A 20,935-nucleotide genomic window follows, 5' to 3' on the forward strand; every position below is an offset into this window, starting at 1 on the left:
ATAACCAAAATGGTCTGTAGTATATGGATATAGAAGGGGAACCTTATCCTAGTAATGTTATGGATGCGGCCCACTTGGTGGAATTGTCACAGGTGTTGTGACTTGTCACAGATGGTATGATCCTGATCATTCGTGTAGGGGACATGCGAACGAGGGCGTCCTATTCAAAGAGTTTTTATAAGACCTGACCACAAAGTGTTAACGTTTTGTTATTTAACACCGTTCATGACTGAGACTTCACTTCACTAGGATGACCATAGGTAACATGACCTAAACCCTGAGTGAGTTGGGAACTCCTACCCTTGAGGGCGGTCCTTTAATTTGTATGAGTTCGAGTGGCCAGGTCATCAACTAAAACCTACTATTTTGGGGATTCGTCTGATTTGGGAGCTGGGAACTCAGCTACACAAGATGGAATCCTCCTTCCCCGAGGCAGGGGCAAGTAGATAGATAGCTCCCTTAAGGGTTGATTTCAAGGTTTGAACGATGTGGCACCATACACCTTCTCTTAGCCCAAAAGGTGTTCACATATAGTTGGACTATGTTGTATTGTTCATTAGAGGAATCAATGGTACTTAAGGAGTGAGATGTAACTACAGGGGTAAAATGGTAACTTGGCCCAACTGTACTTACGAGCATCTGTGAAGGGTCATCTTACTCATGATTGGTTATATCTGATGGACACAAAAATATATCTATGGTACGAAGAGTTTAGTTGTTGGTCTTTAGTGGAATGTCTGGCAGTTAACGGATGGTGGATCTCGTTGCTAAAGAGTTTAGTCAGCTATTCATGGACCATTAGAGCTTCGAGCCATAGGTCCATAAGGTCCCCTAGGTAGTTTGGATAAAGTCGAGAATCAGTTTTTGGGTCAGTTTGAAATGTTCAAATTGACAAGAGAGAGTTCGATTATATATGATATAATTGAACTGGTTAATTATATATTATATAATTTATTAAATGTATGAGATACATTATTTTGGAGGAAATTAGATATGAATATGATTTATATCAAGTGGAGGAGAAATTACTATAGTAGATATATGATATCAAACTATAGAGTAAGAATATAATATGATTATATTCATTTGTTAATTAAATTGGTTAATTATGTGATAATTGGCCGAAATCTTCTCCTCGATGGTGCGTTAGTGGGAAATTTAGTATTCGGTTAATGTAACCGAAGAATAAAATGAAATTTTGTTTCATTTTGCAAGAAGTTCGAAAAAATTGCAATCGGTGTTAAAAACGTCTTGATCGCTTAGCTGAGAGCCTATACGATAGAGCTTCATCGCTTAAACGATCACACACCCACGTCTAAATGATCGCACACTTTTCTCTAAACGATTGCTTAGCTTTTCTAAATGATCGCGTAGTGTACCGTGTTTTCTAAACGATAGTTTACCTATTACTAGACGAGCACTTAGTAAAACCTACACGATCGTGTAGCTTTATCTAAACGATAAGCATCCCTGCTATACAATAGCCTTCTCTCCCACTTGCTTATCGTCTACATGATCAGCCCATTCCTCCAACCTTTACCAAATTCAACAAAGACCACGCTTTGGATTCGCATTCTGAGAATACCAAGGGCTCTAAGTGGTGGTGTCGTACCCTCTCCTGCTTGTTCGTGTTGCTGTCGTTCGTGTAGAGATCATGCTGCCATAGTCTACTGTTTTGCTAACGTAGAGGTTCTTTCGCTGCGTTGAGTTCGAATTGAAGAGAGTCTTCAACTGGTATGTGAACTCAATCCTTATATTTTATTTATCAAAGCATGCCGTTAATTAGTGTACATTGCATAACTGTCTGTTAGAATGTTGATAACTTGTAGAAATGGAAGTTATTTATACTGCCTTATCTAGATATTGCGGCCAAAAGAAAAAAAAATGCGCTAATTGTATGAAAATTAGCTTAGAAATACAATAATTAGGAATTATCACAATTACACCCACTAACATCATAAAGATGGAAGAAAAGTAGATTTTTACTCTGTTTTGCAGGAAACCAAGTTACCGCTTGCGATTAAGGCTTAAGACGAACTGACTAACGCATCTCTGTCACATTGTGCTCGCCAATCAACAATGAAGAGACGATTAACGCAATGACGATGTAATGTAACAGTCGATCCAGAGCTGAACTTCAACCGCATGTGTTAATAAAAACAACACCACATGGGGACACATGATCAAAAGATGCAGTTAAACAGAGCAAATGCGGAGGATTATGACACATGTATAACTAACGGTTGTACAGATTTGACGGTCTTATTGCATAATAGAAGGAATAATTATCCCACCATCTTCGGAATTTCCATAACAAAAAGTGGGGACCACCAACCAAGAGACAAAACTTTTCACCTATAAATACCCCTATAGAATTCAGTGAAAGAGAAGGATACTTGATACGGGGAAAATTGATATTAGGCTATTGAAAGAGAGGCTGAGCTGAGTGCTGATCGGAAGAAATCCGGGAAGAGAAGAGATAAGGCCAAGAGGTGAGTCTGAGTGTTATTCTGCCAGATTCCCGCCGCAAAGCTCTATACTCAGATCCCTGCTGCCGGTTGAGCAATCCTGAGAGGGAAGCTTATCCTTCCGCACAATCCATCCACATCGGCAAGCAAATCTCCATCCAGATCGGCGTCAAGACGTTGAAGTTTGTTTGTACTTTTTTCTATCTCTATTCATCATTGTATTTCATCTTCTTTATCTCTTCATTCACAAACCATGTATCAGATGTTAAATAGATTTATTGAATGTCTCGATCGTTTTCATATCCTCTTCTCTATCTATTTCCGTTCCTCCATTTATTGTTTTCTTCATGAAGTCTTCTTAATCCCTTGGTAATTAATATGGATCAAACGAGTGACTTTATCTGTGTTAAAGAGACAAATGCATTTAACTAAGACATGCTAGATGGCATCTTTACCTGTAAGAGCAGAAGTGAAGATGTCATTCTGATCTATCGAGAGAAGGTCAGAAGAATGCATTAACTAGAGCGAGTAGTACTTCCAGAGATGGAAGCAACCTTGTGTTCATTATGCTCGTCCCTATTTCACCACAGACATGTGGGAACGCGGCCGATCACCGAGAGGTGTACGCCAAGGGAAATGCGGAACCGTACTTATATCATTAATGCAATTAAGGAACTTGCATTTTTTATATTAGTTATCTTTTCTTTTTCGGCTTCACACCTAAGACTTGCCAACACATCACAGTTAGCCTCAACCTCAGTATCTTGTGTTTGGAGACATCGTTAAAACATTATATTGAAAAGAGCGAGCAATGAGACAATCGTAAGCTGACTCTCTTAAAGAATTAGAAGAGCAGATAGATTAGCTTACGAGGGAATTGAAGAAGAAAGCACCTGGTACACGGTATAGCAGTTCAAGGGCATCGGGGCCGCGAGGAAAAGAACAATGTCATGCAGTGACATTGAGAAGTGGCAAAACAACAGCCCCTATGCCATCAGTACCAGATGCGACAACAACACCAGTAGATTTGACTATTAAAGATGACCAATCAACTAATAGTGGAAAAAGTCCCAGTTCAGAAGTAAGTCCACCTACAAAAGATGAAGCTCCTCAAGACATGAATTCTAGAACAACGCAACCTCCAGCTAATAAAGCATAGCAAGCACAGGACATTAACAAACAGCCAAGTGAAAAGGAATTCTGGTGGGATCCTCCACCTTTCTCGCCCAGGCTGAAGAAAAAAAATGATAGCAAGAAATTTCAGAGGTTTCTTGATGTTCTCCGATAGTTGCACATTAACATTCCCTTAATAGAATCACTAGAACAGATGCCGAGTTATGTAAAATTTCTCAAGGATATTCTTGCCAATAAAAGAAAGATTGGGGAAAATGAAACCATTGCGTTAACATATGAATGTAGCACGCTGTTTCAAAACAATATCCCCACCAAAATGAAGAACCTTGGGAGTTTTACATTGCCCTACACAATAGGAAGAAAGACGGTCGGGAACGCACTGTGCGCTTTAGGGGCATGCATAAATCTAATGCCTCTGTCAATTTTTAAGAAGCTGGATATCAGCAACACGAGACTAACCACTATCACATTATAGTTGGCCGATAGATCGATAAAGCATCCTAAGGGCAAGATAGAGGATGTACTCGTGCAAGTAGACAAGTTTATTTTCCCGGCAGACTTTGTCATATTGGATTACGAAGCTGATAGAAAGGCCCCTATCATCTTGGGTCGCCCATTCCTCGCAACAGGGCGAGCGCTGATCGATGTGCAAAAAGGAGAATTGACCATCAGGGTCAACGATCAGGAAGTGAAATTCAATGTATTCAATACGTTGAAGTATCCAGGTGATATGGAAAATTGCAAATATATTAGGAATTGTGAGAAGAACCTTGGCACGAACCCCTGAAGGAGCTGGAAGAAGAAGATGTTGAAATCGACGCAATGTTAAAGAAGGACTGTGCCGCAATTCATGTTGAATCAAACTTGGAACCACTCAAGTTATTTAAACAAACATCACAACGCATTAAGCCATCCTTTAAGAACCACTTATGCTAGAGTTAAAGTCGTTGCCCGTGCACCTTAAGTATGCGTGCTTAGGAAGTAATAACACATTACCGGTTATCATTTCTGCATCGCTGAGTAAAGAGAAAGAAGATGCACTCATACAAATCCTATGAAAAACGTAAAGGCCTTAGGATGGACCTTGGCAGACATTCGAGGAATCAGTCCCTCGTATTGTATGCACAAGATTCTTCTGGAAGAAGGAAAGACTGGATCAGTAGAAAGGCAACGATGCTTGAACCCTGCCATGAAGAAGGTTGTGAAGAAGGAAATAGTAAAGTGGCTGGATGCATGAGTCATCTACCCAGTATCTGATAGAAGCTGGGTAATCCTAGTGCAGTGTGTCCCAAAGAAAGGAGGGATGACTGTCGTCACCAATGACAAGAATGAACTAATTCCCACAAGAACAACTACAGGGTGGAGAATTTTTATGGATTATCGCAAGTTAAATCTGGTCACTAAAAAGGACCATTTCCCACTCCCATTCATTGATCAGATGTTAGACAGACGTGCGAGGAATGAATTCTTCTGTTTTCTTGATGACTATTCAGGGTACAACCAAATAGTAATCGCGCCGGAGGACCAAGATAAGACAATCTTCACGTGCCCATTTGGTACGTTCGCATTTTGACGCATACCTTTTGGACTCTGTAATGCGCCAAGCACTTTCCAACAATGCATGATGGCAATATTCTAAGATTACTTGGAGGAGTCAGTCGAGGTATTCATGGATGATTTTTCAGTTTTGGGCAATAATTATGACTCCTGTCTATCTAACCTTAAAAAGGTCTTAAAGAGATACGTGGCAACAAATCTTGTTTTGAACTGGGAAAAATGCCACTTTATGGTGGAAGAAGGAATATTTCTGGGTCACAAAATCTCTAAAGCAGGATTAGAAGTTGATCAGGCAAAGATCGACGCAATTTTCAAGTTACCCCTACCAATGAACGTAAGAACACTTAGGAGCTTTCTGGGACACGCTGGGTTTTATGGAATATTTATTCGCAACTTCTCCCAGATCGCAAGGCCCCTAAGTGCACTCCTCGAAGCTGATCGAGAATATAATTTTGATGATGCGTGCACCAAAGCATTCAACACATTGAAAGATGCACTCATCACCGTACCTATTTTGATTGCGCCAGATTAGATGCAACCATTTTCGTTGATGTGTGATGCTAGCGGATATGCTGTGGGCACAGTTTTGAGTCAGCGCAAGGACAGGGTATTGCATCCTATTTATTATGCAAGCAAAACATTCAATGATGTGCAAGAAAACTACACAACCACAGAGAAGGAAATGCTTGCAGTGGTATTTGCATTGGAGAAACTCCGACAATACTTAATTGGAACAAACGTTGTGGTGTATACAGATCACTCTGCGATCACGTATTTGATGACAAAGAAGGATGCAAAACCAAGGTTTATACGGTGGGTATTGCTACTGCAAGAATTTGACCTAAAGATCAAAGATCGAAAGGGCACTGAGAACCAAGTCGCTGATCATTTGTCTAGATTGGAGAATTGCGAGGTTCAAGGGAAAGAAAAAGATATTGAGGAAAGATTCGCTGATGAGCTGCTGATGGCAGTAGATGTTCATGTTCCCTGGTATGCGGACATAGTGAACTTCATCGTTTGCGATCAAATACCAGATGACTACACTTACCAGCAAGAGAAAAAGCTAAGACATGATACCAAATTTTATTTCTGGTACGACCCATTCCTAGATCAACTTGGACCTGATCACATATTACGTCGATGCATTCCTGAGCAGGAAGTCAAACACATTCTAGAGCTTTGTCATGAGTCTCCATATGGAGGACATTTTGGGGGGCAGCGGACCGCAGCAAAGGTCCTACAGTGTGGCTATTTCTGACCAACATTGTTTAAAGATGCCCATGCCCACGTTGTGCAATGTGACAGATGTCAAAGAACGGGGAATATGTCGAAAAGGAATGAAATGCCACTGACGTCAATCTTAGAAGTGGAATTATTTGATGTTTAGGGAATTGACTTCATGGGCCTGTTTCCACCATCAAAAGGTCATCACTATATTCTGGTCACGGTTGATTACGTATCAAAATGGGTTGAGGCCATCGCATGTGCCAAGAATGATGCTGCCACAGTGGCGAAGTTTCTGAAGAAGAACATTTTTGCTCGATATGGGACGCCACAGGCCTTAATCAGCGATGAAGGCTCTTACTTTATCAACCGCATAATTACCAACCTGTTGACTAAATTTAACGTCAGTCATCGAGTTCAACTGCTTATCACCCATAGACTAATGGGCAAGCAGAGATTTCTAATCGAGAGATCAAAACTATCTTAGAAAAGGTAGTCAATACTTCCAGGAAGGATTGGTCACCCAAGCTTGATGAAGCACTGTGGGCATATAGGACTGCCTATAAAATACCAATTGGCATGTCCTCGTATGCCTTGGTCTTTGGAAAAGTTTGTCATCTGCAGCTCGAGTTGGAACATAAGGCGATGTGGGCATGCAAGAAGCTGAAGTTTGATTTAGCCAGTGTAGGGAAAGTCCTGAAGCTGCAACTGAACCAATTGGTCGAATGGCGAAGAGACGCTTATGAAAATGCCAAGATCTATAAGGAGAAAACCAAGAAGTGGCATGACAACCGCATAAATGACCGGACATTCGCCAAAGGTCAACAGGTATTATTATTTAAAGCACGTTTGCGATTGTTCCTAGGAAAGTTGAAGTCTCGCTGGTCTGGGCCATTCCGAATCAAGACAATCTTTCCCCACGGCGCAGTGGAACTAACAACTTTAGACGGTAATAGCGCGTTTAAAGTCAATGGTCAAAGGATTAAGCCTTACTATGGAGGCGACTTCGAGCGATGCATGGACACCATTGACTTGAACAAGCAGGATTAAACCGCTTGCGGAGGGGGGGGGAAGCGATTGCGGTAATTCTAAGAACTTCTATCAATCAGCATCCCTATCTATGTTTATTTGCTTTCTTTAGAGCTTTCTAAATTCCGTTATTTACTACTTATTAGAAGTAGCCGTTAATGATTTCTGCGTTCTTTTTCAATTTAGTATCATATGTATTTCCATTTCTTTAATTTAGTAGCGACGTTCATAAATTCTTGTGAATGATTGGATGAATCATTACACACCACAAAGTCATCTTTGATTTGCGATTCTGATGAATCAGGAAGAAAAATAAATATTGGTATGAAACACGATGATGGGTGCATTGTGTGTTAGCAAGAGACACCTTACGTCCATTACACCCAAATGCATTGCGTTAAGGGGTGTGTTACGCGCGTGTGTGCTCTTTACCCATCCTTAGCTAAATGCACTATGTTGAGGTATCCTCCAGAAATGTGTTCAGTTAAGGGGCGTGTTGCGGGAGTACATGTGTGTTGCCCGTCCTGAGCAAAAATGTGTCTGTATTTAATGGAAGCATGGTGTGAATTTTTAAATCGTGCACCCTTCTGAATCAAATTTGAAAGAAATATTCAATTCATTTATTTTTCCAAGTTAATCAAATTCTTTGATTCTTGTACAGGCAACAAAATTTTGTATTCGTTAATTTGTTATCGTTTATACTTTGTTAATATTAAATACAATGAGTACATATTCACTCTATTTTTTTTTTTTTTTTTGCCTGTGCCTTTCTCTTTATCATCCTTTGTCAATACTTGCAATGTTCTTAATCTTTTACTTTTGCATTCTTCATTGCGTTGCTATGATGTATTATATGTTTATACTTAGAAATATTTCCCATACTTTGTAAATTATGACTAACACTTAGTTAATTCTTAGTTTAGCAGTACTATACCTTTTATCTCTCAAAGTTCTGCTCAAACCTTCTTTTTAAAATTTTTCTTCTAAGTGTTTGTCTAGTCTATCCAAACAACACAATGAGGACATTGCTTATCTTTACATTTGGGGGTGGGGAAGGTCTCAGCAGATAAGATCAAGAATATGTAGTATTTAAGAAAATGCGTTCATTTTCTGTTTAAAAAAAAAATATGCAAAACTCAAATGTCAGCGCAAGGGAAAACTTTAAAAATGTTCCCAACCTGATAAGAGTTTAGTTGTGAAAGGAGCCTGCTCGTAGTTGGATATTCGTATGACACCCATAAGAGCAAGCCAAAACGAAGGCGGGTTTCCAAGTACAACGTAGTATGATATATATATATATATGTGTGTGTGTGTGTGTGTGTGTGTGTGTGTGTGTGTGTGTGAATGAATAAATGCCAGAGACAACTCCTCTGAATATCACGAGTTAAAGTTGAGATTGGCACACAACCGTAGTTGGATGTTTGCAGGACACCCGTGGGAACAAACCAAAATGAATAGTGTAACCATGATCAACAATCTCTAGTAAATGACGCAAAAGTTTTGACCACTGCATAAGAGACGCATCAAGTTGTTTTGACAAAGAAGAGATAAAAATTCTATTTTGAAAACTAGAAAAGCATCTTTGAGCAGAATTTTGTTATATAGAAGAATAAAGTAGGGCTTATTAAGAATTAACAAGGATAGGAAGAAATTATGTTGTCAAGAAATGTGCCTAAGTGTAACATTCGGAGCAACCAATTGACACAGAAATATAGTATAGGAATTGAGCATTATTGCCTTAGTAGAAGATATGCTTGAGGACAAGCATATATCTAAATTTGGGGGTGTAATAACTTGTAGAAATACAAGTTATTTATACTGCCTTATCTAGATATTGCGGCCAAAAGAGAATAAATATGCGCCAATTGTATGACAATTAGCTTAGAAATACAATAATTAGGAATTATCGCAATTACACCCACTAACATCATGAAGATGGAAGAAAAAGAGATTTTTACTCTATTTTCCAGGAAACCAAGTCACCGCTTGCGATTAAGGCTCAAGACAAACTGACTAACGCATCTCTGTCACATTGCACCCATCAATCAACAATGAAGAGACGATTAACGCAATGACGACACAATGCGACAGTCGATCCAGAGCTGAACTTCAACCGCATGTGGTAATAAAAACAACACTGCATGCGGACACACGATCGAAAGATGAAGCTGAGCAGCGCAAATGTGGAGGATTGTGACACGTGTACAACTAATGGTTGTGTAGATTTGATGGTCTGATTGCATAACAGAAGGAATAATTATCCCACCATCTTCAGAATTTCCATAACAAGAAGTGGGGACCACGAGCCAAGAGTCAAAGCTTTTCACCTATAAATACTCCCATAGAATTCAGAGAAAGAGGAGGATACTTGATATGGGGCAAATTGATATTAGGTTATTGAGAGAGAGGCTGAGCTGAGTGCTGATCGAAAGAAATTCGAGAAGAGAAGAGACAAGGCCGAGAGGTGAGTCTCAGTGCTATTCTGCCAGATCCCCGCCACGAAGCTCTATACAAGTCCCTGAAGCATGCGTTTTTAAGATAAAAGCTATGTTTCTACAAATGCTATGCTAAGGGCTATGATTGAATGATTCTTAATGTATATGTTTTTTCTTAAGCATGATATGTTTAGCAAGCTGGATACTGAAGGTATAGAAGGTATCCAAAAAGTACTTAAGGTGTTGATGGTATTTAGAAACTCCATGTGTATGTAGGTAGTTCTAAATGAGAGGCCAAAGTATGGGTCTCCTAGGCCATATACCAACAACCTAAGGCCAAAGTATGGGTCTCTTGGCCGGATATAGACATTGAGAGCTAGAGCGATGTATGCTCGTTCTCAACTAAGGTTTAATGATGTTTATTAATGTTTGATGAGTTTTCTTCTCAAAAGCTTGATGTTATGACTATGTTTATGTTTTAAAGGAAGTTGCTTGAAATATTTTCCAGTATGTTTACATGTTTTATATTAATGAAAAGCATGGTATGTCCTGATTTCTAGTAGTCACTCACTGGGCAAATAACTCACGTTTTTCAAATGTTTTTTTTTCTTTCCCCAGGTAGCGATCAGATTCCTCGAGATTGATCCTGCTACTGCTTGCCACACAAGACCCAGCTAGTTAAAGAGAAACTAGGTTAACTATTGTATATATGTACACTTATTGTAAGAAGTGTTAGGGACGTGTTATTGAGGAATGTCAGGGACTTGTAATATCGTTTTGGGCCCAACTGTAAATATTTTATCTATAGATACTGTGTTATGGTTTGTTAAGCATGTGATTAATGGAAGTTAATGTTGAGCCTTCCTGATGTCGGCTAATTGTATAAGTTAATAATGTTTATCAGGTTGGCACTAAAGGAGTTAAGTAATTAAGTAAAGGGAGTAAGTGCTGGCGATAAGGCTAGTAACTTCTACCATCACATTTTCTTCCAGGTTGAGAGGGTAATCTGGGAGAGGGTGTGAAACTTCGCTTCATCTCCACAAGTATGACGTGGCTTCGCTTCATTTCCACAAGTCAACTGCAGCTTCGCTTCATCTCCAAAAGTCAATTGTGGCTTTGTTTCATCTCCAAAAGTCTAGTGCGGCTTCGCTTCATCTCCAAAAGTCAAGTGTGGCTTCGCATCATCTCCACAAGTCAAGTGCGGTTTCGCTTCATCTCAACAAGTCAAGTGTAGCTTCACTTCATCTCAACAAGTCAAGTGCGGCTTCGCTTCATCTCCAAAATTCAAGTGCATCTTCTCTTGGAAGAGAAAAAAAAAAGTTAAATAAACGAAACAAAAAAGATCAAAAGAAAGAAAATAAAGAAGAAAATAAAGAAGAAAAGAAAAGAAAGAAAGAAAGAAAGACAAACGAAAGAAAGAAAAAAAGGACGGAAAATTGAAAGAAAGAAAGAAAGAAAGAAAGAAAGAAAAGATTAAAAAAAAAAAATGTTAGAAGAAGAAGAGAAAAATGAGAGAAAGGAAAGTGTAGAAGACAAGGAAGGGATGGGGATAATGAAGGGGTTTAAGGTGCTATTTATAGAGGTTCCCAGGTTCGATAAGAAATTAGGAAATCCAAATCAAATAAAGATTCAATTTAAAATATTAATTTTTATTAGATTTCCTAATTTGATTCTATCCTAATCTCAAAATAAATTTTTAAAAAGTAAATTAAACAAATTTCCTATTTAATTTAATTTTATTAGATTTTGTCCTCAAATTTATCTTCAAGAGATTTGGACATATTTTAAATTTTATTCAAATCAAATTAAATTGGGGATAAAATTTGAGTTTTTTTCTTAAATAAAAATTTGGCAATATTCCAAATTTTATTCAAAATTAAATTCTTCAATTTAAGATTAAACTATATATAAAATCTCAAATTAAAATTTGGACATATTCAAAATTTTGTCCCAAATCTAAATCATCCAAATTCATAGGTTTTTATCCTTAAGTCAAATTAAATTATGGATAAAATCTCAAATTAACGTAAAATTCAAATTTGAGCATCTTCCAAATTTTATATCAAACTCATCCAAATTTAGGTTCTTATCCCCATTTTCGAATCAAATTGTAGGAAAGATCTAAAATTCATCACAAATTAAAATTTGGCCATATTCCAAATTCAAGTGGTCCAAACTTGTTTTTATTTTCAATCTAAATAAATTGTGGATAGGAAAAGAAATCTCAATTGATCTTTTATTAAAATTTGGGCATATTCTAAATTTTATCTCAAATCCAAATCAAATTGGAGTAAAATGTCAAATTAAAATTTGGTCATATTTCAAATTTTATCCCATATTCGAGTTAAACTTATGTACTAAATTCATATTTTGACTGACACATCAATTAAGGTCAAATTCAAAAACAGATATATTTGGATTTTGATTCCAACTTTATATTTTTTTTAGATTCATCCACGCATATATGTGCATAAATCTTGAAAATGGGCATTTGTTGAAAGAGAAATTTTGGACCAATCACAAATTGCCACGTCATTTACTAAATTAATGACCAAATTCCAAATCATCAATTTTGGGACCAATTAGGAGTGAACATGTGTCTCGAATTGAAGTTGAAGACAAAGTTCAATGACGTCACGTGGTTTCATTATGACCGTTGAATAAAATAAGATTAATTTGCCCTAATTTGATATTATTATTTGAGTTAAAATTCAACTATATCCAAAACTAGGTTGAATTTGACCTGAATGTCAAATCAGACCCAAATCCAATTAATTAGGCCCTAAGGCCAAGCCCATGAAGCCCATCAGAGAACCCTATATAGGTATTCTTCTCATTTCATAGGTCAGCAAGTCTACACTCCAGAGAGCTTAGAAGGAATTCTCTACGATCAGAAGACTCATAGACTCTTGAATCTAACCACGCTTAAAGACTAAAGTCCTTTGAAGATACAAGCATTATGAAGACTGAAGTTCTTTGAAGATACAATCATTCTAACCACACTTGAAGACTAAAGTCCTTTGGAGATACAGACATTCATCCAAGACTTCAACTCCAAGATCATCACGCGATTCACTTCCTCAAATCAAGCGTATGCATTCGACTGAGAAAGAATCAGAGGATAAGTATTAGAGATCGAACCACATCGCATCAAATCAACATCAACATCAACATCAACACCAACTCAAGTTTAACTCCACGAAACAAGTTTCCTTGGAAGTCTCGTGCGAGCACTAATCATCCAAGAAGATCAACAAGCCCAAAAGTCAATTATCCAAGAAGATCATCAAGTCCAAAGGCCAATCATCCAAGAAGATCAACAAGCCCAAATACTGATCGTCCAAGAAGATCAACAAGCCCAAAGGCCGATCGTCCAAGAAGATCATCAAGTCATCAAGCTCAAAGGGCGATCATTCAAGAAGATCAACCAAGCCCAAAGGCCGATCATCCAAGAAGATCATCAAGCCCAAAGGCCAATCATCCAAGAAGATCAACAAGCCCAAATACTGATCGTCCAAGAAGATCAACAAGCCCAAAGACCGATCGTCCAAGAAGATCATCAAGTCATCAAGCTCAAAGGTCGATCATTCAAGAAGATCAACCAAGCCCAAAGGCCGATCGTCCAAGAAGATCATCAAGCCCAAAGGCCGATCATCCAAGAAAGTCATCAAGCCCAAAGGCCGATCATCCAAGAAGATCAACAAGGCCAAAGGTCAATCGTTCAAGAAGATCAACAACTTAAAGACTGTAGTTTATTTTGAAAGCATATTATGCATTAGACATTGTATTCATTTTCACAAAATTAATACAAATACAAAGTTCAAGTTCCACGGAATAAATTTCTCTTGAAATCTCGGGCGAACATTAGAGCTTTATTAATAATCAAGATATAAATACAATGTAAGTGGAAAGCTTGATTAATAACCGGTATATAAATACAATATAAATGGAAAGCTTGGTTAATGATCAAATTAATCATATTATAATCTAACAGATTCAATTTCAAAACTGAAAAAATGACCGTCATTCCGTAATTTTTGCCCTATTTTGGAATTGAAATTTATTTTTAATATTAAAATTAGATTTTGATAACTACTTCACGAATTGATTTAAAATAAACCAATCTCTTCTTCATTTTTCTCCTCTAATTGATTCAAATTAGCTATTTGTTTCGATTTGATTTAACCACTTTACAAAAATATTCAATTAATCAATATTTAATTTGTTTATCACCATTTGATTTTAATTTATAATATATATTTAGATTTTATATTATTTTATTCATTTTTATTATTCTAAATTCGGATTAAATTTCTTTTATTTTAATTAGGATTTTATGAAATATTTTATAAATATTGTCATCTGATAAACTGTATATTTCATTTAAATTTGATCATTTTTTATAAACTACCTTTTATTCACTATCATCTTATCATATTATTATATCATTGTTGAAGCTTATGAAAATGGAATTATGAATACAGTATAATTGTAAATAAACGAACTCCTATCCTCATTTTTCTCCCCGAATTATATTTAAATTTATATTTTATTATCAAATTAGATTTTATCTAACTACCTATCAAATTTTTTTATTAGAATAAACAAAAACTTATTGTTTTTTTTCTCTCCACTTTATATTTGAATTTATTTTTTATTATCAAATTTGATTTTATCCAACTAACTTTTGATTTCGTTATATGTTTGTTACAAATTCAATTGTATCCAAATATTTTTTTTTTATTTTATACATATTGTTATCAAATTAATTTAATTTTTTTTTTTATATTTTCGATATTTTCAATTTTTCATATACAAACATGTAAAAATGGTTTGTTGAACCTAAAAAGAAACATATAAATGAGAATTAAATTTTAAATATTTGAAACATGTGGGTGTATATATATATATATATATATATATATATATATATATACTTTAGTTTATTATTAATATTAATAATAATAATCTTCTTCTTCTTCTTCTTCACTTAGCCGCCTCCAAAATTTCATTTTCTCCTTTGCAATCCCATGTCTTCCATCATTGGTTTAGCAACTCTTTCTTGAATTCCATCATCTTGACTAGCTTTTAACAGCCACCCTCACCAGGTTGCCGACCGTTTTTCGCTTGCACACATATTTTCTACTTTTGTTTCTACTTTGAACATCATTTTTAACAATGACGTTCTGGGATTAATAGTGTTTAAAATTGGCTTTCAAGATCTAATGAGCAAAATGGTCACATGGAAGGAAATATGATGAGACTCCCTACAACTGGTTTGGTGTCAAACGCAATCATACTTCCAACAGTCACATCGTCATGAAGTTGCAATTATTTCACATGTTCACTTACCAACAACAACTTTACTGGTAAAATCAACTTTGCTCTTTCTCACCTTAGAGAAAGTCCATTGTTGTATACATCCATAAGTTTCTAATGACCCTCATTGACTACTCGTCATCTTCCCTCGCATACACGCGTTATATAAGTAGCTGAAAGCATTAAGAACCATATTGGGTGATTTTTAATTTTGCTTCTACAATGTTTAGATACTGTGTATTTGTGGTTCTAGAATGTCTAGGTAGAGTGTATTTATAGTATTCGTGTTGTTTTTGAAGCATTGTATCTTTGCATTTTTCTTTGTACTTAATTTTGTTGTTTTAGGGTAGTTTTGTCATTTACTAATCAGTATTTTTTATTATATAAATTCGTTTTTCTATTTTTATAATTTTGAAACTTTTTTGCCATTTTTTCAAATGAAACTTTAAAATTTGCTGTTTTTCTTGTCAACCCTATTATTTACTTGCTTCTACATTGTTGTTAGATTATTCATAATGAAAAAATGCACTCGATGAATCTAAGGCCATATTTACATGGGGGAATGGGTGTAAATCAATCAAAATTCCTTTTTGTCTCAATTACCGTCTTCTCTTGAAACTTCATAACTGACTCATGGTCTTGCTACCAATGCATACATTCTTCATCAACGCGTAGTCTCCTCCAAATCAGCCTTCATACACTCTTCTGAATTTCCTTTGAGGAGAATTTGAGTTATGATCTGAAGTCCATGGCCCTATTTATAGGCGTCCAAGATCTTTCTAAGGTCGACACCTCCTACTTGGCCGCATGTCCAAGTGTCTTTTCCTTACACTATTAACGCAATCTTGCGTCATCGTAATCCAAGGTATCTTGCTCCCCTTTTACCAACGCATAGCCCTCAATTTTGCATGTCTTATTGTGCATCCACCTCATTTGCTTAAGGTTTAAGACCAGATACTGATGAACAAAGGAAAGAAAAAATAGCAGACGATCAAAACAGAAATATTCATTCCATTTCTAGAAAAAAAAAGTTATCACAAAATTAGTGGATGATCATACAAAAGAGAGTTATTGAGGTTGGGGTTCGCTATTCACCAAACCAGAAATATATATATATATATATATATATATATATATATGAAAGCCCCAACCCTCAACCCTACACAAGAAGAAGAACCCTAGTCAGAGTCACTGGATATAACCATTATTGTCCGTTTGGGCTTCTTCTTTTTGGACCTTCGTGTCTTTTGGTCCCTCTCTGGCATGACGCTTCCTTGCCACCTCTTCCACCTTTCCCTTCCTTTTCCGGTCTTCAAGTGTAACGTCCCAGAATTTTAAGGTAAATTCAATTTATTAATTGATAATTTTATTATTGGAAATTGAAATGAAATTTCGTTTTTGGGTTTAAAATATATGATAAGTGATTTGGAGATTTGGATCTAAGTTAATTTTGGATTTAATTCAATTGGTAGAATTTTATTTGGGATTTATTGTTGGTAGATTTAAATTGTTGAGAGATAATTGCAATTTAAAAATTGAAAGCTAATTTTGTTGGGGTTGATGCCCTAAATCTCGTAGGGTTTTATAGTTTGTAAACATTGTATGAACAAACTCTTTATGTGATTAATAATATATGATATTTTATTCACTTTATCTATAAAATATGTGATATTTTAGTTGCATTAACCACAAATCAATAAACTAACATTAAAGATTATCGTTGTAACTTAAACATATATGTGGTGACATACGGGTGGATCATGTTTAAGTGGTAACCTAAATGGTCTGTAGTATATGGATAAGGCTGGGTACCTTATCTTGGTGACATTACGAGTACGACCCGCTTTGTAGGTATTACAATTGTTGTAAAGTGCTACAAATGATCTGATCCTGATCATTCATGTATCAGAGATGGAAGCGGGGATGCTTTATACAAAGGAGTTTGTATAAGACCGGACCACAAAATATTTAGTCTCATTATATAACACCATTCATAATAGAGACTTACATTTCACCAGGATGACCATAGGTAACAGGACTTGAATCCTGTGTGAGTTATGAATTCCTGCCTACGAGGACGGTCCTTTGATTTGTATGAGTGAGAATGGTCAGATCGCCGACTCAACAAGCCTACCATTTTAGGGATTCGTCTGATTGGGGAGTTGGGAACACAGCTACACAAGATGGAATTCACTCCTTCCCCGAGGCAAAGGTAAGTAGATAAATTGCTCTCTTAAGGGCTGATTCCAAGTCTTGAACAATGTGGCACCACACCCTTTCCTGACCCAAGAGAGGTTTAATCATAGTAGGGCTATGATCTATTGTTCATTAGAGGGATCAATGGTACTTAAGAAGTTAGATGTAACTGCATGGGGAAAACAGCAATTTGGCCTAACTGTACTTATGAGCAATTTGTGAAGGGTCATCGTACTCTTGATTGGTTATATGCAATGGATATAGAAATATATCTGTAGTGCGAAGAGTGTAGCTATCGGTCTTTAGTGAAGTGTCCGACAATTAACGGATGGTGAATAATGTAACTAAAGAGTTTAATTAATTATTCACATATCGTTGGAGCTTCAAGCTATAGGTCCATGAGGTCCCCTTGGTAGCTCAAAAGAATTTAGTTGATGATCATTTTTTGGATTAATTTGAATTGTTCAAATTAATAAAGGGATTCAATTATATATGATATAATTGTCGTAATGTATTTGATACATTATAGCTTAATGGGAGGAAATAAATATTTAAATGAGATTCAAATATTTTTTCTATGAACGTGATTCATAATTGTTAAATTTAATATAAATATGATTTATATTAAATGATATTTAAAAGAGAAAAGAAACTATAGTTTATATTGTATGTGATACAATATTAAAACTTAGGTTATATGTTATATTTGATATAATATATAATTGAATATAAATATAATATGATAAGTTAGTTATCAAATCTATATATATTATTTTATTATTATTAATTGAATAATATTCCCCATCTTTTCTCTCCAACCACTTTAGTGGGTGGTTATGGTTTTTATGGCAAAAAGAAAACTAGAAGAAAAACAGTTTTTCTTATTCTTCTCTATGATTTGCTATTATAGATTCAACGATACATAAGTGTTCTGTGTTCTTGTGCTTTTGAGAGAATTCTCGATCCTCTTCCTCCATCAAACCTTTCCCTAAAACCAAAATAGTCAGAGCCCACCACTCCTGGGTTCTCACCCCGAGAATACCAAGGACTCTTTTGTGGTTATGTTCGATTTTTAGTTCTAAAAAATCTTGAAGAAAGTCTTCAAGAAGTTGTTGTTTCTGTTCGAGGGAGTTTCGTGAAGGAAGGTTCTTCAAAGGTAATGTATCTTGAACCCTTTTCTTATAAAAACATGTTGTAATTTAACTTTAAATGTAAATCTGTTGTATGCTTACTGTAAACTTTATATTCGATAATTAATTAAATTTGGACGATCCACTTCCGCTTAAGGTTCTCCTCACACAAGTTCCTTCAAATTTTAAGTTGGGTTTAGAAAGAGTTATGAAATCTATATAAGAATATATGTTTGAAATTTGAATCCAAAGAAGATTCAGATATTAAGAAGAAGAAAAGAAATTTCATTTTATTTACATTTGGGTTTTGGAAATTAATAAAAGGGAAAGTGGTATATTTATATTGGGTTTTAGGTTTTAATTGGAGAGAATCGTTATAAATATTTAAATAAGGGTTGTTATTACCTCGTGCAATGTGCAGTAAAAAAAGAAAAACAAATTCCTTTTTCCTTCTTTCTCGTGAAACGTAGCCTTCAGCCCCCCTCGACGCACACCTCTGACCATGCAACCCAGGAACGTCGCCAACCATCCACCACGAAGCGTGCCGCCGTCGTTGCATGCGTCCACTCGAGCCACTACCCGCCGTCACGCCTATTCGTGAAGCCACCGAATGTCGTCGCTTTTCAGTACCCAACCAACCGTCCACCGTGACACAGTGCCACTGTCGCCGCTCTTCTCTCCCTCGCCACTGATCTGTGCATCCCTATCGTCGACATCTATGACAGATCTTGTTTAGACAGTCCCGGATTTGCCCGAGCGACCCTCTGTACGTGCGTTTGTTTGGATAAGGATTTGGTTGTTTTGGGTGAGTTTCATGGGTTTTCTTGAAGATTTTAGTTATCTATTGTAATTTTGGTCTAATGATAGGTTCAATTTTAAATTTAGGAGATTGAAGTTGAGGTTTTGAGGCATTTTAGCAGGCTGTCAAGCACTTCTAAGGGTGATTTCGACAAGTTTTGGGTAAGTTATGTAGGGATGTTGGAATAAATTATGTATGTTTTGGGATTGGCCCCAGAGGTTGAATTATGTGTTTGTGGTTGGTGTTAGCTGTTGGGATTGGTGTCCTAATTCTCTCGGAGTCGCATTGTTTTGTAAAGATACACGTTGTTTGATGAATAAAATAAGTGTTATTTAATTCTGGCATTTACTCATATCCAATAAACAAAGCTCCTTGGTTATCTTATGTGAACTTAAGCATGTATATGTGATGTACAAGTGGATCATGCCTTAAGTGATTACCTAAATAGGTCTGTAGTATAAGGATTAAGGTGGGATACCTGATCCTGGTGACACTATGGATACAGCCCGTTTTGTAGAGGTTTTTAAGTATTGTAAACTACTACAGATGGTAATCCTAACTATTCATGTGGAGATGTGCGAGCGGGGGTGTCCTATATAAAGAGTTTGTATAAGACCTGGACCACGAGATGACTAAACTCTGTATATAACGCCGTTGATACTGGAGACTTGCATCTCACCTAAACGACCATAGGTGACACGACCTCAATCCTAAGTGTTTTGGGAACTCTTGCCTTTAAGGGCGGTCTTTTGATAGTATGGGTGAGAGTGGTCAGATTGTCGACTCAACATGCCTACCTTTTTGGGGACATGTCTGATCTGAGAGCTGGGAACTCAATCCATAAGATGGAATTCACTTCTTTTTCGAAGTAGGGATAAGTAGAGAGATTGTTCCCTTAAGGGCTGATTCCGGGGCTTGAACATAATGACCACAGCTTCTCTTTGGAAGAGAAGACTCAGTCATAGTAGGACTATGACTTATGTTCATTAGAGGGATCAGTGGTATTTAAGGAGTCAAATGTAACTACAGGGGCAACGGTTATTGGCCCAACTGTACTTACGAGCGATTTGTGAACGGTTGTTGCACTGCTGATTAATTAAGATGGACACATAATATATCTGTGGTAAGGAGAGTTCAGCTATCGGTCTTTAGTGGAGTGCTTGACAGTTAACGGATGGTGGATCTCGTGACTAAAGAGTTTAGTCAGTTATTCACATGCTGTTGGAGCTTCGAGCTACAGGTTCACAAGGTCCCCTTGGTAGCTCAATGGATTCAATTGAGGATCAGCTCTTGATGTTGATTTGAAATGTTCAAATTGACAAAAGGTATTTTGATTATATATGATATAATCGGTTTGATGTATAAGATACATCTAGTAGAGGATTGATGTAAATGAGATTTACATTAAGTATCATGGAATTGAAAAAGAACTATGGTTTACATGTTTCATGAGATGAAATATTAAAACTATAGGTTATAAATATAGTATGATAAGTTGATTATCATTTATATTTATAATAATATTAATTATTGGATAATTAATTCTTTTTCTCTAATAACCAATTGAGTGGGTGGTTATTGGTGATTTATGGTAACCGTGAGATAAAAGAAAAATTATTTTCCTAATTTTAGTAAGTTTTACAA

This window comes from Benincasa hispida, chromosome 3, assembly GCF_027475165.1.
Source record: "Benincasa hispida cultivar pf3 chromosome 3, pf3_genome.v1.1, whole genome shotgun sequence".
Taxonomy (NCBI): Eukaryota; Viridiplantae; Streptophyta; class Magnoliopsida; order Cucurbitales; family Cucurbitaceae; genus Benincasa; species Benincasa hispida.